Below are 25,021 nucleotides of genomic sequence, written 5' to 3'. Positions count from 1 at the left end.
ACAACAGAGTAATCTCTGTAATTTCATTTTACTCGTATGGCGAAATTACTGAAAATCATGTGATGACGCTCACTTGTGTAATTCTGAGTAATCTGGAGTAAAGACACCTGCCGCATGAGCCCTGCAACAGAGCACGAGCTGCAGCTGTTCGTGATCTGCTGTATTTAGCTCTATTTTCTTTGTGCAAAATATATCAGAGTCCAATTTGGACGGGAGGGTGAATTTTGTGCTATGAAATTCTCTCTGAATACTGAGTTACAATCCTCGCGTAAACCAGCTTAATCTTGAGCTTTGTTGCAATTTTGTGTGACAGCAAGTTAAGCTCACACCTACTAATTGCATGAATACTCCTCCTTTGCTAAATTTCTCAAACTGACAAAAGTGTACTGCAAGGAGCCCTGTAGTGGAAGCAGATGGTGTGCACACCCCGACGCACAAGCGTGCACACTCGTGCTAGCGCAGCTTGTTGTGGCGTGTAAGGCAAGCAGAGCCTCCATCGGACATCACAAACCCAACGCAAGCCCGTCCCTGAATAAAACGCCTCACAGACCAGACGCGGATCCAACATTAAATCTGGACTAAAGTCTGGATTAAAACTTATATTGATTTTTGGTGTGACTACAGTGTAAGGGAAATCATGACACGAGCACTAGCCAGACGTGAACCGAGTAAAGTGGGTGGACCCAAAGAACCTAGGAAGACTGAAGGGGAATAAATCGACAACAAAGGTCCAGGGAGGTGCCAGAGAATGATGTGCTGACTTGATGACCATCCTACCTGGCTCTGATAATCCTAGTCACAGACATGTAGCCCCTCAGTCTCCAGTGATCTCTGCAGTATGACAAATAAGGCAAGCATGACGAACAAATTAGTGGAACAAGGACTTGTAAGAAGCGCTTATATCATACAAGACTGCAGCAGAGAATTGATCAGGTTTTTACTATTCAACCCGACCTCTTTCCATTACGCTGGCAATTGCCTTGTTATGGCCTTAACTGCTAAAGTGGATCACGCAAACTTTCAACCCATCCATAGAGAAGGGAAAGTGAGGCAGGTATCTCCACCTCTCAGCATCTCTGGCTTTAAGATGCCCCTATTAGTTGGCGTCATACTGGCAACAGGGCCTACTCACTCTGAGGCATTCTGGGATTGTTCTCATAGGGAGCTTTCCCCTGCAAAGATGTAGACAAAAGAATCAAAAAGGATCACGGGGAAGAGCACAGGCTGTTGCTCCCCTCCACCCGCTCTTTATAGCACCATCCCAACTGAACCCACACTAATCTAATGCATCCCAACTGAACCGGCACGAATCTAATGCATCCCAACTGAACCCACGCTAATCTAATGCATCCCAACTGAACCCACGCTAATCTAATGCATCACAACTGAACCCACGCGAATCTAATGCATCCCAACTGAACCCACGCGAATCTAATGCATCCCAACTGAACCCACACTAATCTAATGCATCCCAACTGAACCCACGCTAATCTAATGCATCCCAACTGAACCCACGCTAATCTAATGCATCCCAACTGAACCCACACTAATCTAATGCATCCCAACTGAACCCACACTAATCTAATGCACCCCAACTGAACCCACGCTAATCCAATGCATCCCAACTGAACCCACGCTAATCCAATGCATCCCAACTGAACCCACACGAATCCAATGCATCCCAACTGAACCCACCCACACGAATCTAATGCATCCCAACTGAACCCACGCTAATCTAATGCATCCCAACTGAACCCACGCTAATCTAATGCATCCCAACTGAACCCACGCTAATCTAATGCATCCCAACTGAACCCACACTAATCAAATGCATCCCAACTGCACCCACACTAATCAAATGCATCCCAACTGCACCCACACTAATCAAATGCATCCCAACTGCACCCACGCTAATCAAATGCATCCCAACTGAACCCACACTAATCAAATGCATCCCAACTGAACCCACACTAATCAAATGCATCCCCTGGATTGGCTTCTTGGGGCCCACCTCGTGCACCACGGATACTACTGACTGCAACATCAACTCTGTGGGACTAGAGGACCCCTTTAACATTAGGACAAACAAGACCAGCATGCACAGCAGCATTTCAGCTGAGGGTAAAATGTATATAGATCTCTCAGACGGAAAAGAAGGCTAGCAATTGTGAGGGAACAGCAAGTGTAGGGATAGAAGGAAGACACATTCACTATCCTCCATTCTCACTTAGGGAACTCATTACTGAAAGTTAGCTTAAAACCTCAGAAGATTATAGGCAGGCATGCAGGCAGGTCAGGGGACTAATGTCCTGTAAAGTGCCTCAGGCCAGAATGGAAACACACCGAGCATATGTCCCTGCCAGTGTAGGAAAGGGCAATTTTTAGTAAGGTGAAGGGCGGAGGATGTCAAACTTGGAAAAGGAGCTGAACCTCAGGACATCGTTGTGGCAAATACCCAATCAGATGTCTTCTCTTATAGTGGCCTCTCCTCTGGTGAGCTACTCACTCTGATCAGAGTCCTACAGGTAAGAAAAGTCAGTTGCTCAATGCAGAAAGTATTGAATCAAGCTTACCTGCGAGGACAGAAAATGGTACTGACACAACCACACAGCACGTCTCCACAGCAGCCCTGCTCTAGAGTTGTGTAAAAGACTTTTACTGAATGGATTCTTATTATGGATCAAACCCTCTCACAAGTCACTCATACATAAATTCTGTCCCCTGTAAATACTTTTTGTATGTACAAATTTGTTATCTGTGTTGCTCTGTTTTAATTTTTTGTACATTGTTTTACTTTGCAAAAGGCATGGGCGGCAAACACTAACAAAGAACAACAAGTCGGGTGTATACTCTACCCAACCGCAGATTCCTCACCTTCTGAATATCCCCAGGCTCTAGACTGGATCTGAAGATTTTTAACGCAGTGCTTCGCATACCACTAGATATAATTACTGATAACACCATTTAGCTGCCACCAATGCTCATTGACGTTGATTTCTTATACTTTTCCGCATCTTCAAATGCAAAGAATAAACAAGTGGTGGTAATAGTGTGTTGGTTACTAACTTGGAACGTTTTTTTTAGATGTTAAAAAGAAGCCACTCTTGAGAACAGGCACCAGAGAGGGTAGTAAGTGTCCACCAGAAACCGCTCTACAGAAGATATCTCGTTCATCTGATGGATACGTCTAACTGCAGAATGCTAAGATAAGAACAGATACCAGAGCACTACCTTCTCAAGGTGGAGGGTCTGTGGAGCACACTTGGACCATAAAATACTACAGAACCAAGCAGGTGAAGAATCCTTCCTGTCGGATCAGGCAGCTACGGCAGTAGTGCTTTGTAAAGATAAGCAGCGGTGCTCATTTCACAGCCTGGCAGATATCAAGCATATCCACCCCCTTCCTATTTCGAGGGATGAGGGCAAGAAAACAATGCTGGTAGACTGATGGACTGCCCAACGTGGAAAGGTGTCACGACTTCAAGACCGCTTGAGTCCTCAGCACTAATCGGACCTGGAAATCATGGTGTAGGGAGTTTGCAGTGATTGTGCATGAAGTTCACTCATGTGAGGAGCCGACAAAGGCAATGAGGAAAACAGTCTTCAAGATGAGGAGACAGCAGCTATGTATACGCTAGAAAGGCATACACATGACAGATGTTAGAAGTAAATTAATGACCCACTGTGGCATCACAAATGGTTTGGGATGGGAACATATGTGTAACCGTTAATAAGTCGTATTGCAAGAGGTGATTGGAACAAGGATGTTTGGTTGGGCAAATGTATTAAGGCCAGAAGGTTCTGCATAGTAACTTTTACAGTGACCACCGCAAGACCTCGCTAGGCTAAAGACAAAACAAACAAAACAACATCAGACAGATTCACTTGTAAGGTGTCAGTGTCTTCATCATGATACCAGTGTACAAACTTGTCTCACTGCCTAGCGTAGACCGATTTAGTGGAGGGGCAGCTGGCAGCGACTGACATTTACCACCTCAGGCAGCAAATGAAAATTAGTTAACTTATGTCGCTTATTATCGTGCAAGCACAGGTTCCTGTGGAGAGCTCTGTCCTGCTGCTTGGACAGATGGTCCTTCTGCAGTTGTAAGTAGATTGGACGACGGGTGCTCAAGCTAAGGAACCCAGGATGTCGTACTCTTTAGGCCCAATATGGAGCCACAAGGATGACTTGAACCCAGTCGTCGTTGATCTTTTACAGAAATCAGGGCAGGAGATGGAGCAACTGAAAGGCATACAGAGGTCCCTTGTTCCATTTCAGTTGGAATGCATCTCCTAAGAAGTGAAACTCCAACACTACAATTGTTGACACTGCCCATCCTTTATGGTAGTGAAAAGATCTAGTCAGGTTCTCTCCCAACTGGTATAAGACGCCCTGAAACAACTCGGAATGGAGAGACTTGTGATCTGCCAGACATCTACGCAGTTTGTTTGCTACAGCATTCATGGACCCCACCTGGTGGTTGGTGTTCACACTGATATTCTGGTACTCTTGATAACTCCAGAGGCACAGAGCCTCCTGGGGCAGTATCCCATTCCCCTAGTTTGTTGCAGTACCACACAGATTTGTTGTTGTCAGTAACAACCAGCATCTGTCTCCCCTTGATGGACGGAACAAAGGCCATCAGGGCCAGATGAATCGCTTGCAGTCCAGTATGCTGATGTGGGGTCAGCCATTCTCTGGAGACTAGAGTCTTAAGATCGCCACCTCCCCCAGGTGATCCCCCTACGTGATGCATCTATCACCACTCTCAACTATGGATGGAGAAAGGAAAGTTAGGCTGACGCAGGACAAAGTGAGACCAGACAGTCCCCACTGCAGATCATGAGCAGTCATCTTGGAGCCCTAGAGGGTGTCTGAAAGGTAGGCTTGATGCTGAGCCCACCTAAATTTCAGGCTCACTGAAGGCTTGCATGTGCCACCTGGAATGGTATGCTGCCATACGCGGAATCTCTAAGGTATGTGAATTACCCATTCTAATGGGAAAAAGAAAGAATAGTACCTAAAAAGGGGAGGGCGGACTGGGCCCTTCAGCTCAATCGTCAATTACTCGCTGTCTATCTTATTGGGGCCCATAGAGTCTGAATTAGAGCAGGTAGAGGTAAAGATCGGGGCTGTACAGAAATCCACTCAGAGGCCACCCCTGGAGCCTACTGTTTTTATAAAGCCCAGGCAAGTGGAACAGTCACCTATGAAGAATTTTAACTCTGACATCTTACAGACTGGAATCTGTGCTCTACCCCTGCAAGTAAAACTAAGGAACTAAATAAAGATTTAATCCCTGATTGTTCCCAGGTGGACTCTCCACCACCGAAAAAGAGAAAAGAGGGAGGAAGGGCAAAGAATCTAAAACGTGTCAAGTTATATACAACAGGAAATAATGTTAGACAACCGGTGGATTCTGATACGACAAATAAATGCATTAAGAAGAAAGATATTTAAAATCATCCTACTTATATAATTGACTCTATACTCAAACCATTTTGTGCAGCTTTGGAGGAGAAACGTATTAATCTGATAACGAAGAGATTTGACCACCTCCATACTAATGTGATTAGCACGCTATCTCAAACAATCAACCCAGGGCAACTTAAGCATGGGAAATTCTATAATCAAGAGACTGTATATAATAATGAAAATGCATTACTTAAATCAAATGAAACTGGTTCACCCCTGGCTCAACTCCCAGATGGTCTTAGACCTTCCTATATCGAGCATAAACCACTTCTAGAAAACCGAAAGGGGGCTTACCCTGGGTGCCCAAACCCCCCTCCTATTACTCCTAGTAACACCCGAGAAGAGACACAGCATCTACCCCCTGAATGTACGCCGTATGTTTTGGTTTTAGTAAAAGTGCCTCCCCTGGATGGTCGCAAAAATTAAGACAATCAAGCCTTAATGAGGAACCTGCTCATTGGCTGAGAACCAAAACTAGACATCAAGAGGACTTAATAAGATTCTTATGGCACGCAGAGTGAAATGGGTTGGTCGATCAAAGAAAGTTTCTGAGGGTGATTGTGTGGTGATTAGTTTTGCTAACTAATTTTGCATCTAGTCAAACGCTTGTTGGCTCATTTGGACTACTGTGCCTGGACCAAAGAAGGGATTCAAATGTACCCATTAAGTCACTTCTATGACCCAACTACTTTACTACAGTCTGGTGCAAACATAACCCAGGGTTGGCTCCGTTACAAGTCCAGGCAAATGTTTCCATCGTAAACTATTCCCAGTCTCTGAATCCTCTAGATGAGAACGAATGACTTACAGATATAGACATGCATGGTAGGGATGACCTGGAGGGGCTAGAGGTAGGAGAAGGCCACGATACGCCTCAACTAGAGGGAGGGGTGGAAATGATAGGCATGCCTTCTAGTGTTTTGGCTCCTTCTATTACTATGAAAGAACCGGTAGCAGGATCAGGATATAAATCTTTAACACCGAGTAGCTGGAACATTGCGGGCTCCGGTCGAAAATAAAAAACCCAGATTGGTTGAAATGTATATCTACATATGATATAATTTGCTTTCAGGAGACCTGGTCAAAGGACCCTTTTTTTCTGGATGGTTATTTAACCTTACATCAACGAGCAATACGCTCTATAGCGGGAAGGGCAAGAGGGGGTCTTTTAGTTCTTGTTTCACTGCAATTATCTAAAATGGAGGCCTCCTTAATCTGGTCTTCAACCTAATTCATGATTGATTTATTATTAATTGAGGGGAGCAAGGGTATCTTGATAATAAACTTCTATAATAACATACCACATGGTCTCCTGAAGGAAAGCTTCAAGGATGTAATAGATTTGCTTGATTCATCTACCCGGCATCTGGATAAAGAGCTAATCACGTTATGGGTAGGAGACTTCAATACGCCCCTATGTCATCTGGAAGCCTCACATGTGTGTAGCATTCCGACTGAGGGTAGAGAGACGATAACCCATTTTACTCATTTAAATGAAGGGGAAGTTTTAATTTTTTTTATCTGTAAGTGTGATCTCATATTTGCAAGGGAGAAAGCGCCCATAAACATCCAGAAAATCCCTACACTCACAGGGAACTTTAAAGGGAGTATTATTGATTTCATTCTTATCAGCTTTTCAGATTTCCACCTAATGCTTGATTTTAAGATAATACCCCATTGTGCCAGTGATCATAACCCCCTATGTATTAATCTAGCTTATAACATCAAACTGGGCCTAAAGAACAGGGAAGTGAGAGGAAAATTAGCATTTAATAAAAAATCTGGTGTACGTATGAAATGGGAAAAGGTAGATCCAAAGTTATTTAATCAGAAAATCATAAAACAAAAGCTAGACTCCATTAATCTTTGTCTGCCACATTAGCCAACCCATGACCTCATAGTACAGGAATACGAACACTTAAGTAATGCCACTTCTGTGGCCCTGGTAACTGATAGGATTCCTCTGGGCCCAGTGGCACATCGATGGTTTAATTCTGCGTGTACAGCTGCTCACAAAAAACTTTAAAAAGTGCTTAGATCTACTCCCTTTTCCAGCGATTTAGTTAAAATGGCAAGGGGTCAGTATAAGGCAACACTGGAAGAGAGGAAATTAGAACTAAATCATGGGAAGAGCTTTTGGCAGCTACTGAACTGGAGGCTACATCAAAATTCTGGAGGGTAGTAAATCAACCATATTTTTCTGATCATGACACCAAAGCTGATGATTGCTTGATTACAGAAGCTGTCTGGGTGAATCATTTTACGAGGGCATTCCACAGCCTAGAAACGATGTACAACATGAAGGAGATGAAATTATCAAGCAGAAATCTGTAGAACCTAATTAGAACCTACTAGACATTTCTATTGATCTTTATGAGGTCATCACTGCAATAAATCGCTTGAGGTCAGGAAACGCACACGGACCAGATGGGGTCCCTGTAAACCTCTTTAATTCCATGCCAAATCTTTGGGGTCCTCTAGTTACAAATGTTCTAAGAAGCTTAGTAAAGAGTAATATTCCTCCTTCATGGAAGTTGGCCATAATTATCCCTATATTTAAAAAGGGCAATAGCTAAGATCCAACTTGCTATAGGACAATCTCCCTTATAGATTCCACTACCAGAATATTAGGGAGTGTGATCCTGTCACGGTTGGAGGATTGGGTGATGGAGGCAAGGATTCTCTCCCCAATTCAATACGGCTTTAGGCCTGGTTTAGGCACAGTAGGTCAAGCACTAAATTTGCATCTCATTCTAAGCAAATATGTAATCACTAAAAAAGAATCCATTCACATGGCATTTATTGACCTCAAGTGCTTTCGACCTGGTAAACAGAGGGAAACTTTGGCAAATTATGGAAACCTTGGGGATTGATTTGAATCTGCTGGAGTTTATAAAGCGCTTACATACAGACCTAATGGTCTCAGTGCAGTATGGTCTGCAAGGTGAGAGACCCCCCCCCCCCCCCCCCCCCAATATTCCAACAAGGCAAGGAGTACGACAGGGCTGCATCTTAGCCCCATTCTTATTTCTGATATATATTAATGGGTTGTATGACTTCCTATTAAAAAAATGGGAATGGTTTTCCTAGGATGGGACAGAGACAGCTCCCAGTTTTATTGTACGCAGATTATGATGTATTAATTGCGCATACAGCTAACTGCCTTCAAGGCCTGTTGGACCTTTTTTGTTTGTTTTTTAAACTTTTATGCAGGATCTTGATCTGAAAGTAAACTTTACAAAGACGTATGCAATGACATGTGGCCCCCGAAATACAAGGTCTAAACAATTCACCATGGGAGGAAATATTATTAACAAGGTGAAAGACTTTTGTTATCTAGGCATGCATGTAAGTTCGTCTATGACATGGAACTCCCACTTCAAGGTTAAGTCTCAGCAACTGGTGAGAAATATAGAAGCGATATTTCGCTTTTCCCGTAAATTGGGCCATAGACCAATATCTCAGATTGTGACGGTCTATAATTCCAAATGTGTATCAGCAGCTACATACGGGGCGGGTTTGTGGGGCTTATGCTAAAGTAGATCTGCTAAAACGTATTGAGAACAAATTTGCACACAGATTTCTGTTGGTACCCAAGAATGTAGCAAATATCTGTCATGAGGAATTGGGCTTACGGTATAGAGAGGATTTGATTGCTGTTGCCCAACTGTTGTTGTGGCTTAGATATTGGAGAAACCCTGCGGCCCGCTTGGTACAAGACTGTATGAGTGACTGTTTACAACTGGCCAAAACAAACAGAATTCCTTGGCTTTCATATTTGCAAACATCTTTTTAAAATTTGGGGCTCGAGAATATGTTTATAGATCGAGAGTCCTTGCCTACAAATGTAAAGGAGATGCTGAAGTCTCAGACTTGATGGTGCTTTGAAATTGAAAACTTTTGAACCCTATGTCCAGATTTCAACCACGGTCACTATGGAACCTTATTTAGCTTGGTTCTCGAGCCCATTAATATGCTCTCTCGTAACTCTATTCAGCTTAAATTTAATACATTTTAGAGTGGTCTTTCCTAAGAAATGTATTTGGCAAAAAGAGCTTCCAACCTGTCCTTGTGATACACGGTCCAAGCAAAGCACATGCCAATTTTTGTTTTTTATTTTGCACACTTTATACTGTCCCTAGACATGTTTTTATATTGCCCCTATTACGCAAACTAAAAGTCTACATTATAAAGATGCTATGACTCATGTTCAAAAACTGCTAGTAATTCAAATCGGTCATTCTGTTATAAACTTTATTAGATCTGCCATCGCATATCAGGAAACGATATGAATCTGTTGATGTAGCTGCACAATAATTTAATTTGGAAACAGTTATAACTTTAAAATGAATTTGCAAACTCTGATCTAAGTAAGCATTTGTCACTGTTCATCGTTTTGCACATTTATCATGCTTTCGAAAATGTTCTACACTGTTTTTTGTAATGTAGATAAAAGTTTCACATCACAAGGACGCCATGATTTTGCATAGAACCACCGATGTCTTAAATCCGTTATTCTGTTTGAAATTTGATCAGATCTGTCATTGCTATCAGGAATCAACATGAACTTGCTGATATGGTGGTGTAACTACACATGGATCTGGGCCGTGTTTTTAAAATGTCTTGTAATTGATATTTTGCACATCTCAACATATTTTAATCTGTAAAAAATGGATTTGTGCTTTTATGGCATTTTGCCGAATAAAGAACTCCGAGTTAACAGTCAAGGTGTGCTGGTGAGGTGGAAAAGGGCACGGCAAACTGGCCCCGCTGAAATGCAGGTACACCTGTGAAACTGCAGGAAGGGCCTATGGGTCCAGAGCAGATAGGATCTGAGCAAATGTGAGCATTCTGAATGTGTCCTTTCACAGGAAAGCATTCAGAGGTCCGAGGGCCCCATCTCTTTTCAGAACTAGGTAATTGCGAGACTCAACAACCTGAACCTTTCTCCGTGTCCATGACCCTCTAGGACACCCTTGGCAAGCCAGAAGCTGACTTCTTCAAACTCAACCATGAGATCTTCTGATGTGTTCCAGAGTGGGAGGAGTATTGGGTGAGGAGGTGATAAAGGGCACAGCCTAGCTGGACTGTACAATCTGTAAGATGCATCGCTCTGACATGATGGATCACTAAACAGCTAAGAAGTACTAGATACTGCCTGCCATTGGATGGGCGTGTGCCACTGAAGGCAACTAAAGCAGCATGGTCGCTGTTTCCCCTCGTCCTTATCATCAACATTCTGGGTTTTACCCAGCTCTGGCAGAGGGTCAGAACCACAAAGAGAATGGAGCCTCTTCGGATAGCTGTGAAGTGGTAGAGGTACAGGGTTAGAGTGCAAGATGACAGGATGACCTTTTATAATCCTGTAGAGCAACATTAAATGAGCTTGAGCCAACATCTGTTCAGGAACAAACCTGGGTGTTGGCAAAGGGTCATCTAACGATGCTGATGGCATCGCCATCCCCCTGGGACAGCAGAAGCCAATGTGTATCTAGGATCTATGCAAAGGTTGCAACTTATTCCTGTGTTTAGCAACATGCAACTTCACATCCCCCATCTCAAATGACCTTTGGGCACACAGGGCACACTTATCAAACGACTGTCAGTCGTGTCCTGACCCCAAGCAAAAAAGGCACACCTCGTACAGGTCTGTGATCAGCATCTGCTTTCTACGGTACCCACTACAATCATATGGTATTTGAAAGGGGCATTGTTCACTAGCACACCATGAAAACAGTTTTGGAGTCATCAAAAAAAACAACAAATTCAGGGGTGGAGGTCTGGGTCCACTTTGAAAGGTCAGAAAGAGAGGAACTAACATTTGCACAAGGGGTTGCACTTAGTAGTGGCTCTGCTCTGTCACTTCTGGGGTGGCCTGGAGTTGGTGCTGAGCCACAAAGAGCTACCTAGTTACAAGCAGAAGCACTTATAACAAATAACTAGACCCATATTTACTTTTTAGAATCATCCCAGGTGAGAAGGTCTTTCACGTTTGGTCTCTGTTTACACACATCCAGTTATATACACAAAATGACTTAACAGAAAATGAAAACAACATAAAAGAAAAGAACATTTAAAAGACAAATGTTCTACAGAAAAAGAAAACAGCATCAAAATGCACATTATTTTTGCATGAAGGCTATTTGACCTGTCAATGAAATTTTAATGTACGTTAGACACGTCATTTCATTTATATTATTAGCACTGTCCAGTCAGTTAATTAATTAGGCCCGTGCAAGCCTTTCACAGAATCATAGCGGTCTTTTTTTTTCCCCCCAAAACACTCACATTGGTCTGACTGAAGGTAAGAAGTAATTTCCAGGAACATACAATGTTCAGTTTCAATTAAACATCCTAAAAGGCAATTATAGTTTATCATTTGCAAAAGAAATACAATTAAGAGAATTATGTGGGCAGCGTGTGGGAGATCAAACAGCCTCTTCAAATTGGAGCACGGCCATTAATTTGACCCGTTTTTGTTTTCTAATGTTTGCATATACATCAAAACTCACGTCAATGTTCATCATCCCTTTCAATCTCTCAGAATGGATCTCGCTGCCTTGACGACTCACCCCAGCAGTGGTAGCTTTAGATGAATGAATGTGATCAGAACACAGACTGAGCCGGACGGGTAAGAACACAGACTGAGCCGGACGGGTAAGAACACAGACTGAGCCGGACGGGTAAGAACACAGACTGAGCCGGACGGGTAAGAACACAGACTGAGCCGGACGGGTAAGAACACAGACTGAGCCGGACGGGTAAGAACACAGACTGAGCCGGACGGGTAAGAACACAGACTGAGCCGGACGGGTAAGAACACAGACTGAGCCGGACGGGTAAGAACACAGACTGAGCCGGACGGGTAAGAACACAGACTGAGCCGGACGGGTAAGAACACAGACTGAGCCGGACGGGTAAGAACACAGACTGAGCCGGACGGGTAAGAACACAGACTGAGCCGGACGGGTAAGAACACAGACTGAGCCGGACGGGTAAGAACACAGACTGAGCCGGACGGGTAAGAACACAGACTAAGCCGGACGGGTAAGAACACAGACTAAGCCGGACGGGTAAGAACACAGACTAAGCTGGACGGGTAAGAACACAGACTAAGCTGGACGGGTAAGAACACAGACTGAGCAGGACAAGTAAGAACAGTGTGAGCTGGACGAGAAAAAACACAGATTGAGCTGGATGAGAAGTAACACAAATTGAGATAGACGAGAAGGAACACAGATTGAGCTAGACGAGAAGGAGCACAGATTGAGCTGGACGAGAAGGAGCACAGATTAAGCTGGACGAGAAGGAGCACAGATTGAGAGGAGCACAGATTAAGCTGGACGAGAAGGAGCACAGATTAAGCTGGACGAGAACAAGCACGGACGAGAAGGAGCACAGATTAAGGTGGACGAGAAGGAGCACAGATTAAGCTGGACGAGAACAAGCACGGACGAGAAGTAACAAATTGAGCTAGACGAGAAGTAACACAAATTGAGCTAGACGAGAAGGAACACAGATTGAGCTAGACGAGAAGGAACACAGATTGAGCTGGACGAGAAGGAACACAGATTGAGCTGGACGAGAAGGAACACAGATTGAGCAGGACGAGAAGGAACACAGATTGAGCAGGACGAGAAGGAACACAGATTGAGCAAGACGAGAAGGAACACATATTGAGCAAGACGAGAAGGAACAGATTGAGCAAGACGAGAAGGAACACAGATTGAGCAAGACGAGAAGGAGCACAGATTAAGCTGGACGAGAACAAGCACGGACGAGAAGGAGCACAGATTGAGCTGGACGAGCACGGACGAGAAGGAGCACAGATTAAACTGGACGAGAAGGAGCACAGATTAAGCTGGATGAGAAGGAGCACAGATTAAACTGGACGAGAAGGAACACAGATTGAGCTGGACGAGAAGGAACACAGATTGAGCTGGACGAGAAGGAACACAGATTGAGCTGGACGAGAAGGAACACAGATTGAGCTGGATGAGAAGGAGCACAGATTAAGTTGACGAGAAGGAGCACAGATTAAGCTGGACAAGAAGGAGCACAGATTAAGCTGGACAAGAAGGAGCACAGATTAAGCTGGACAAGAAGGAGCACAGATTAAGCTGGACAAGAAGGAGCACAGATTAAGCTGGACAAGAAGGAGCACAGATGGAGATGGGTGAGAAAGAACACAGTTTGAGCTGCACAAGAAAGAACACAGTTTGAGCTGACGAGAAGGAACACAGATGGAGCTGGACAAGAAAACAGTGTGAGCTGGACAAGTAAAAACACAGATCGCGCTGGATGAATAAGAACACAGATCGCGCTGGGTGGGAAAGAACAAAGACAGCTGTAATTGTAGGTTGTACTCTGCGCACTGCTCTCAACCCAATCTGGAATCTTTTGCTAGAACACCAGACCAGGAAACTCTTAAGGAAGAAAAACATGTTATTTGTCTATCCCTATCAACAGATGTAGGAAAGTACCCTCTTACCTGGAATGGTTACCCCCACTTTTGGCTGTTGTCAGTATGTTCTGACTGTGTGCACTGGGATCCTGCTAACCAGGACACCAGTGACAATGCTCTCTCTCTTTAGACTTGGTTGCTTGGACCACACACACCCCACATTTGGCATACTGGTGCCTCCATATAAGTCTCTAGTATATGGTAACAAGGTACACAGGGTATCAGGATACCAGGGGTCTCCCATGGGCTGCAGCATGTATTATGTCACCCTTGGGGAGCCTATGCAAAGTGTATCTGCAGGCCTGCCATTGCAGCCTGTGTGAAATGGTGCATGCACCCTTCTTACTACAGGTCACTGAAATCACCCCTATGGTAGGCCCTCCTAGCCCAGAGGACAGGGTGCAGGTACCAATGTGTGTGGGCACCCCTGCATGAGCAGAGGTGCCCTCATGAGCTCCAGCTCCATTTTCCTGGACTTCAAGAGTGCGGGAACGCCATTTTACGCGTGTACTGGACACAGGTCGAAACCTATGACCAGCTACATAATGGTAACTCCGAACCTATGCATGTTTGGTATCAAACATGTCGAAATCATACCCCAATACTGTTGCCAGAATTGGAAATATGATTCCATGCACTCTGGGGGCTCCTTAGAGAACCCCCAGCATTGCTACTACCAGCTTTCTGGGCAGTCCGCACTGCTGCCACCCCTCTGACGGATTCCTGCCCTCTTGCTGCCTGAACAGCGGAAGGCAGAACAAAGGATTTCCTTTGGAAGAGGGGTTAACACCCTGTTCCTTTGGAAATAGGTGTTACATGGCTTGGGAGGGGTAGCCTCCCCAAGTCACTGGTATGCTTTGAAGGGCACATTTCGTGCCTTCCTTGCATAAACCAGTCTTCACCCTTGGAGTCACTCCCCTGCATCCGCAGGTACCAATTGCAACAACGACCGGCTGCGTGGATCTCCTCTCATCATGAGCTGCGTGGATCCTGCATCACAGGTGGTGGTCTGGAGCGGTTCCCTTGGTTCTCTCTGCTAGCTGTCCAACTTTGGTGAAGGTAAGCCCTTGCCTTCCCATGCAGGACAGTACCCCCAGAGCACTACATCTCTTGCATCTACTAAGGCTTGTTGTCATCTCCTCCAAGAGATCTTCAAGCTCCATATGGCCCCAGCCCCCAGCACTCTTTCCTGCGATGCACAGCCCTCTGCATGCTTCTCCTGTGGCGTGGGACCCTTCTTCAGTTGTGCTGCGTGGGCTTCTCTGCGATTCCTGGGTCCTCTTCCAGTGGGTCTCCTGTTGGGCTGCCCTTTCTCCTGTGCACTCTCTGCCTTGCCCCTTCATGGGCTGAGTCCTCCTGGACCTTGCTGGTCCCTGGCAGCTCCACTTTATTTCTACAGCGGCTTTTGCCTCTGCCAAGGCTTGTTGGTGGCTTTTCCACGCCACAGACCGACTTCAATCTTCCATCCGGTGTAGGACGTCAACTGAAACCTCCAGGAACTCTTCACCACTCCAGGGCTACGTTGCACAGTCTTCGTCCTACCGTCGACCAACTCCTGCAACCACAGATGGGTGGGTAGTGGCTCCTGCCACCACGGGACCTCCTACGACTTCTGGACTTGATCCCCTTCATTTTAAGGTTTTCCTCTTCAGGAATTCACCGCTGGGTTCTTGCAGTCTTGTCTGAGAGGTGCATTATTCTTCTTTTAAGTCCTTTTGGCGGTTTGGGGGAAAATCCAGTAACTTACCCCTTTCTTCCTGGTCGAAGGGGGGGGGCACTGTGGTACCCTCTACAGATTTCACTTGCCTGGGTGGGGGTCCTGCATTTGCATTCCATTTTTTTGGGTGTATGGTTTGGGCTCCCCCTAGGGTCACTATTGTGTATTGCTATTGCACAGTTCTCTACTGCTACTTATGGCTATTTCAGATTACTAGTGCACATATTTAGTATGTTTACGTACCTCCTATTGGAGGGTAGCCGAACTAGTATTATGGTAATTGTGTCACTAAAATAAAGTCCCTTTATTTTTGTAACATTGAGTGTTTTCTTTCATATGTGTAAGTGCTTTGTGACTACAGTGGTATTGCATGAGCTTTGCATGTCTCCCAGATAAGCCATGGCTGCTTAGCTACAGCTAGCTCTAGAGAGCCTGGCTTCTAGGCACTGCCAACACCACACAAATAGGGGATACCTGGACCTGGTATAAGGTGTAACGTGTAAGTATCTTACGCACCCACCACACCAGCTTCCTACAACAGACTATTGTTCAGCTGGTAAAAGGTCCATGAGAGTTGTTCAGGACACATGAATGGGTAGGCATCGTAGCATGTGTGTACATACAATCCAGGGCAGGGAGGTATTATTGTTATCTTAACTATCATTATAATTATCATCATCAGTATCACTATCATCATCAGTATCACTATCATCATCAGTATCACTATCATCATCAGTATCACTATCATCATCAGTATCACTATCATCATCAGTATCACCACCATCATCAGTATCACCACCATCATCATCATCAGTATCACCACCATCATCAGCATTATCATCAGCATTATCATCAGCATTATCATCAGCATTATCATCAGCATTATCATCATTAGTATGATTATCAGTATTATTATCAGTATCATTATTATCAGTACAATTATCAGTACCATCATTATTACCAGTATCATTATCAGTATTATTATAATTATCACTATTATTATTATCAGTATAATTATCATCAGAATTAACTTTCATTATCAGTATCATTAGCATCAGTATTATCATTTTCATTATCATCAGTATTATAATCATTGTCGGTATTATCATTATCATCAGTATCATTATCAGTATTATCGTTATCAGTATCATGGGTATCGTTATTATCAGTATTATTACTATTATCATTATCATCAGTATTTTTATCAAAATCATTATCAGTATCAGTAATATCATTTTCATTATCATTATCAGTAACATCAGCATTATCCTTATCAGTCTTCTTATCATCAGTATTATCATTTTCATTATCAGTATTATCATCATTATCAGTATTGACATTATCAGTATCATTATCAGTATCATTAGTATGATTATCAGTATCATCATCATCAGTATCATTATCAGTACCAATATCATTATTATAATTATCACTATCATTATTAGTATTACCTTTATTATCAGTATCATCATTATCAGTATTATTTTCATTATCAGTATCATTCAGTGTTATTATCATCAGCAGTATCATTATCAGTATTATCATCATTATTAGTAGTATTATCATTTTCATTATTGGTATCATCATCGTATTATAATCATTATCAGTATCAGTATTAGTATTATCGTTATCATCATTATCACTATCATCATTATCACTATCAGTAGCACTATCATCAGTATCACTATCATCAGTATCACTATCATCAGTATCACTATCATCATCAGTATCACTATCATCATCATCACTATCATCATCATCACTATCATCATCATCACTATCATCATCATCAGTATCATTATCAGTATCATTAGTATGATTATCAGTATCATCATCACTATCATCATCATCAGTATCATCATCACTATCATCATCATCAGTATCATTATCAGTATCATTAGTATGATTATCAGTATCATCATCATCAGTATCATTATCAGTACCAATATCATTATTATAATTATCACTATCATTATTAGTATTACCTTTATTATCAGTATCATCATTATCAGTATTATTTTCATTATCAGTATCAGTATTAGTATTATCGTTATCATCATTATCACTATCATCATTATCACTATCAGTAGCACTATCATCAGTATCAGTATCATCATCATCATCAGTATCATCATCATCATCAGTATCATCATCATCATCAGTATCATCATCATCATCAGTATCATCATCATCATCAGTATCATCATTATCACTATTATCATTATCCTTATCAGTATTCTTATCATCAGTCTCATCGGTATCAGTCTCATCGGTATCAGTCTCATCGGTATCAGTCTCATCGGTATCAGTCTCATCGGTATCAGTCTCATCGGTATCAGTCTCATCGGTATCAGTCTCATCGGTATCAGTCTCATCGGTATCAGTCTCATCGGTATCAGTCTCATCGGTATCAGTCTCATCGGTATCAGTCTCATCGGTATCAGTCTCATCGGTATCAGTCTCATCGGTATCAGTCTCATCGGTATTGTTATTATCGGTATTATCATTATCGGTATTATCATTATCGGTATTATCATTATCGGTATTATCATTATCGGTATTATCATTATCGGTATTATCATCATTATCGGTTTTATCATCATTATCGGTTTTATCATTATCAGTGTTATTTTCGGTATCATCAGTATTATCATTATCGGTATCATTATCAGTATTGTTATTATCAGTATTATTATCATTATCGGTTTTATCATAATCAGTATTATCATTATTATTGGTATTATCATTATCAGTATTATTATTATTATCATTATCAGTATTATCATGGGCTATTGAGAAAGCGCCTATCTACCTGGGAAATTGTTCCCAGCCCTGGGCTCATCACAAAACACCGGCCCTACCAGACGCTGCCCGGAAAGAGACAAGAGTGGACAAATGAAAGGAGTTGAACAGCCAGGTTTTAAGCAGCTTGAGAAAGGCAGAGAGCGAGTGGCGTGATCTCAGTGTTAGTGGCAAAGCGTCCTAGAGCTCAGGGCCCAGACAATGCAAGGCTCTGCCTCCTTGATGCAACTTTCTGACTCTAGGGATCACAGCCGGGTCAAGGTGGATTGATCACAACAAATGTGTGGATGAGTAACTGGACCCTAGGGATCTAAGATATAGCGGGCCAGTGCTGGACAGGAATTTATGCACATAGCATAAAGCCTTGCATTGAACACCTCGTTCAATCGGCAGCCAGTGGAGGTCAAAAAGCATAGCGCCAGCAGAAGTGAATTTAGGGTGGGAGGAGCAGGAGTCTGGCTGCAGCACTCTGTACTATCTGAAGGCGCTTGAGTAAGGCTTTTGCCACACCAAGTGGACTACAGTTCTCTGGGCTGAGGTGGAGAGACAGGTAAGAAGTTTTTGAGCCATTTAGGGATGCCAAAGCAAGTGGTTGCCACCTTGTTAATCTGATGACTCATGGTTACTTTGTCATCACCCAGATTCTTAGATTTTTCAATGCCGGTACTGGAAGCAGGGTAGTACCCAAAGACGTGGGCCACAAATGAGGTCCGCAAAGGTGGGGGGAGTTGTCGACCAACAAAACCTCTGCCTCGTTCCCATTTAACTTTAGAGAGTTGACATTCATCCATGATGAGACATTGAGAGCCAGGTGTTGAGGGCTGTTGCACTATGATTGTCCTTTTGAAGACAAGCATACCATGATATGGATGTCATTGGCATATGAACAAAGTGTGAGACCACAGTTTTCTACAATCTCTGCTAGTGTTGTTACGTACAGAGTGAAAAGAAGTGGGCTCAGGGTGGATCCATGAGGTACCCCTGAAGATAAAGGATGAGGTTTTGATATACATTGGTGTGTGTAGACCTGAAAGGTGCCATCTTGCAGGAAGGATCTTCGCTAGGACAGTGCAGTGCCCTGCACACCCATTTCCACTAATCTTAGCAGGAGTGTGGTGTGATGTACAATGTCAAATGCTGCTCTGAGATCTAAAAACCATCGGTGCAGCAGAGCCAATAGTGCCTAACTGAGGCCTCAGGTTTCAGTGATGGAGGAGAGCTGATGCAGTAAAAGAGCCCGCTCTAAAGCCGGACGGAGATAGATGGAGCAGGCCATCCAGTTATGTGTAACATGTAGATTGCGGATTTACATGTTTTTCTAACACCTAGGCCAGAGTAGGCAGGAGCGATGTGGGTCTGTAATTTGACCAAGTAAATGGGTCCATAGTATGCTTTTTCGGCAAAATGGATGGTAGGTCGCACAGCGTGCATCCGCACACAATCCAGAGCAGGGAGGTGTTCAGGGCATATGAATGATAGGCCACGTAGCATGTGTGCACGCACAATCCTCTTCAGGACACATGAATGGTAAGTAATGTGTCATGCAAGCACACATAATACAAGCAGGGAGGTTTAAAGGACATAAATGGCAGGCACCGTAGCATGCATGCAAACACAATCAAAGCAGGGAAGTGCTTCATGACACAGAAATAGTAGGCCGTGTAGTACGCGTGCTCACACAATCCAGATTAGGGAGGTGTTCAGGGCATGAATGGTAGGCCGCGTAGCATGTGTGCATATGCAAATCGAGGCAGGCCATACTTCAGGACACACATGGTAGGCCATGTAGCATGCATGCACACAAAATCCAGAGCAGGGAGTTGTTCAGGACATGAACGCTTGTCCGCATAGCATGCATGATCACACAATCCCAGCAGGGAGGCGTTCAGGACACATGAATGGTATGCCACATAGCATGTGCTGTCACACAATCCAAGCAGGGGGGCCCTCATAGCAAGCGTGCGCTCACAATCCAGAGCAGGGAGGTGTTCAGGGCACATGAAGGGTAGGTTGCATAGCATGCGTGCTCACACAATCTGGGGTAGGCGGTTGCTCAGGGCACATGAATGGTAGGCCACGTAGCAAGCGTGCTCACGCAACCCAGAGCAGGGAGGTGTTCAGGACACATGAATGGTAGGCCGCGGACCACGTGTGCGCACACAATCCAAGGCAGGAAGGTGTTCAAGACATATGAACTGTAAGCGGCGTAGCTGCACGCTCACACAATCCAAGGCAGGATCGATATCTCAACGATGGTCCCTTTCCCCGAAAGCAGGCAGTTTTCCAATTCCACAGTATTATGGTGGGCTGATCGCCATAATGCTGGAGAAATGACACATGAAAGCGGTGCTTGCATATGTGATTTCTGAACCTGACTCAATTGGACTTCTGTAATTCCAGATTTTAACTCAGAGAGGTTTACATTAAGGCCAAAGCTACGATTTCAAACTGCTGATCTTCTACAATACAAAGACTGTAGCATCCTCAGTCAAATCAGCATTCAAGCGGGGTGGAGAAGAGAGACAACAACACGCCATCTGCAAAAAGCAACATCTTCCTTTCTTCCTCATAAATACTTAAAACCTTTTATTTACTTTTGGCTGCAGTGGCAACACTTAGTGGCTCTAAAGTATTAATGAACAAAAACAATGAAGTCAGACCATCTTCTTTAGATAGTTTGTGAAGACTTAAGGGTGCAAAGATCCTACCATTTGTGAGAATCAGTGCTTTCAGCGTTTGCATAGAGACATAACGACCCAACAGGGCTTGACTCTTAAAGTTCATCCTCTTCAGGGCTTGAACTAATTACTAAGGACTTTGTCAAATACCTTAAGAGCATACAGGCCCATCTGATGTATGCACAGCTCGGAAGCAACAGAGTATGCGGTAACCATTCCCAGCTTTTATGAAACTCTGCTCTCTTGATAAAATAGATATTTTAATAAGATTTCTTCGCAAGCATGTGCAACAGAAACAAAGTTTTAAAGTTAAAAAGGGCAACAAAATGGAAGGCAGATGAGCCTAAAAGCGTGGACACTGAAATGCACTACTATTTAGGAATTTGTGCACATGTGATAAGGCCAAGTGCTGTCTGTCACTCACAGTGCAAGGAGGCAAGCCTGAAGTGGGCCGGCCCACTGCCCCACACTGAATGTGGTGGGGACAGAGCAAAATGTGACCCACAAGTTAACAGACTGCCTCTAGAAGATGGTAGTGCAAAGCCCCTCTCTGTATATATGCACATATGCATTTTTATTTGGGAGTGTTTCTGAGACATGAGACTGACAAGACAGTTTTTATCTAGATCAGATCTTAACATAATGAGTGAAACAGGAAACCTACATTACTGATCCTAGGAATCTTGTTTACATGGAAAATAATGGAAGAATATAACCAGACATAATTCATGATGCCACACACAGGAGGCAAAGAGTACAGAGACAGAAGTTAAATGTATAAATAGGATGGAAGAAGCAGTAAAGATTCACAGTTTTAAGGTATGCTGTGGGAGAAAAGCTTGGTGTGAAACTCAGAATGAGGTGCATGAAGAATGAAATCACTTGGGCTCCATCTCACAAGAGCCTCCCAGGCACCTGGCATGGGCTTCTGCCTCACAGGGAGAGAGAACAGTTCCAGTCCAGGCCTGGTCAAGGCTGACCTCCACAGACCATATCGGAAAGCGCTGCTCCCCGGGTACACAAGGCAAGGATTACAGAAGGTTTGTTCAAGATTTCCTATCCAACACTGTCTGGTGTCCCATTGAGCCTTTTAAGCATCAGGAGCTTGCAGAAAACATGGGCCCTGAGTTTACTGTACCAAGGGAGTTATGCACCAAAACACTAATGACATAAGAAATACAGTAAACGGAGCAATCCCCATGGGTTTAGAAGCATTGGCTCTGTGCAATTCCATCCACCGCTCTTGTGTTGCTTCTTAGAAGATGGGTTGGCCAAGTTCCCATTCCTGCCTGCACACACTTATTATTTCAATTCAACATTCAAGTCAATGGAAACAGAATCGTCATCACTGTAGAGTTTATTTGAATTAGTTCAAATGATAAAAACAGACATACATCATTGATTGTCCAACATACGTACATGACACAAACAAAAGTACAACATTTAGAAGTTAACCAGCCTCAACATCCATAAGACGGAGACAACAGTGCATTCTCCCTCCTCCATACAGGGCCGCACCAAACACAATGACCCACCAACCGATCCCTACAAGATACATTCTCCCCACTTACGCACAGTAGGTTTCAAACTGATTAACAATAGTGCACAAACATACCCTAAGCATTCCCTTACCACTAAGGCTGCCATTATAAATGTTGAGACTGTAAAGCAAATATAGGGTTATTTTTATGCCAAATAAGCAAAAGTGCGGTTCTGCAATTTTTAATACCAGGAATTACAGGTGCAAGAACGCGGAAGAGGGCACCAAATGCGATAAGATGCAGACACAAAAGCCTACAGCGATGATCACAGACCGCGAGGGCCAGGCTCCTCCAGGATCCTCACTCTTCAGAAGCTAGGTCCTTAAGAGAACAGACCTTTCAATGATCCCACATACTAGAATCACGTACCCCAAAGCGATGGTCTTTGTGGTACATATTCTCATCATGAACAGTGCACCCGTTCCCCAGTAATTTGTGGGCAATGGAAAATGCTGCTGTTAAACTTGGCAAACAAGTCAACCCCTCCTGCCTGGACCATCTCCACTTGGCACCAAATGTCTTCTACAGTTTCAAAGTTTCTCCATTAGTCCTGGTTGATTTTACTTTGGTGTTCTGTGGTCCTGTTTAAGCCCTGAGTATTCCATAAACTGCACTTATGTTGCCACTAATTGTTGATGCTCATGAGCAGTCAGAGTGGAGCACAATATTACACATCTGAAGCAGCTGCCCAGGTAGATCGGAGTGTAGTAACAGCAGTTCTTCCTCCAGGTGAACGGTGTAAAGCATATGTGCGCGAGTGCACCTGTTGGAAGCGAAGGTTCCCCATCTACCTGTCGCTCTTACAAGATTGAACAACCTGGAGCTTCTCCAACAACCACTGAAGGAGGATTTCTTACAGCTTTCCCTGTCCACACATAAAATGCAGAGGTGAGGCCCACAAATGCCAAATGACTGTCCCAAGTCTGGACATTCCGTTTGCATGGAGTTATAGGGAAAGAGGGCACAGAATTAAAGGGCTGTGAAGTGAGCTACATAATTAAATGGCTGTGGGGTGAATTCAGCCACATACTTATAAGGTTGGGGTCACGTATCTCAATCACTAACTTGAAATTGACTTTTTTTAAACAGTTATTAAGGAGCATAATCCTAACGCTATCCAGGGGGACGCACCCTCCTCTTGCTATCCAGGGGGACGCACCCTCCTCTTGCTATCCAGGGGGACGCACCCTCCTCTTGCTATCCAGGGGATGCACCCTCCTCTTGCTATCCAGGGGATGCACCCTCCTCCCCCCTCCTCCCGTTATCCAGGGGGACGCACCCTCCTCTTGCTATCCAGGGGGACGCACCCTCCTCTTGCTATCCAGGGGGACGCACCCTCCTCTTGCTATCCAGGGGGACGCACCCTCCTCTTGCTATCCAGGGGGACGCACCCTCCTCTTGCTATCCAGGGGGACGCACCCTCCTCCCGTTATCCAGGGAGATGCACCCTCCTCTTGCTATCCAGGGGGACGCACCCTTCTCCCCCCTCCTCCCGCTATCCAGGGGGAAGCACCCTCCTCCCGCTATCCGGGGGGACGCACCCTCCCTCTCTTTAACCAGGGGGGACGCACCCTCCCTCTCTTTAACCAGGGGGGACGCACCCTCCCTCTCTTTAACCAGGGGGGACGCACCCTTCCTCCCGTTAGCCAGGGGGGCGCACCCTTCCTCCCGTTAGCCAGGGGGGCGCACCCTCCTCTCGTTAACCAGGGGGGCGCACCCTCCTCTCGTTAACCAGGCGGACGCACCTTATACTGGGGTAAGCACCCTCCTCCCATTATCCAGGGGGAATCACCCTCCTCCCATTATCGAGAGGAGAGCACCCTCCTCCCACTATCGGGGGGAGTGGGGGGGGGCTCCTCCCATTATCAATGGGGGGGTCCCCGGTCCCTTCCACCCGTTATCGACAGACGTACCCTCCCCCCCATTACCAAGGGGGGCATCCTCCTCCCACTATCGACTGCAATTGGAGAACCCTTCTATACTTAAAAAAAAAAAAAAAAAAAAAAAAAAGGAATTAGAAAAAACATGCTCCAGGGCCAGAAAGTCCGCTACAATCATATGATTAAGTTTACTTTTTTGCTTGAACCACGCAGCTAACCAGAGGTCAAGCAGTCAGAACATTAAAGATTTCTCCAGTCCCCTTCCGACCTTGGTCTCAGTATCAGAACTGATGCTCTTGGGTAGATTGCTCAAGGGGACACGGTCATTGGATTCCCAGTTGTGATCTTTTGAGATGACTGTTGAAGGTGTCTACTTATCCGTTTTGGAATCCCAGCAGATTAAGTGTGAATTTCCTGCTCAGCCAATGTCTGCCTGAATTATTACATAATGAATAGCCCAGTC

At 44.3% G+C, this 25,021-nt stretch overlaps 1 protein-coding gene across 4 annotated transcripts in view; it reads right to left on the bottom strand.

Moving 5' to 3' along the window:
* STX2 (syntaxin 2) overlaps window positions 1-25,021 on the bottom strand; it is a 240,503-nt gene that overhangs the window by 118,621 nt on the left and 96,861 nt on the right. The gene's annotated exons all lie outside the window — the stretch shown is intronic.

The sequence above is a fragment of the Pleurodeles waltl genome, chromosome 11, assembly GCF_031143425.1.
Source record: "Pleurodeles waltl isolate 20211129_DDA chromosome 11, aPleWal1.hap1.20221129, whole genome shotgun sequence".
Classification (NCBI taxonomy): Eukaryota; Metazoa; Chordata; class Amphibia; order Caudata; family Salamandridae; genus Pleurodeles; species Pleurodeles waltl.
Note: the sequence above shows the minus strand (reverse complement) of the source record. Positions and strands in the feature narration are given on the sequence as shown.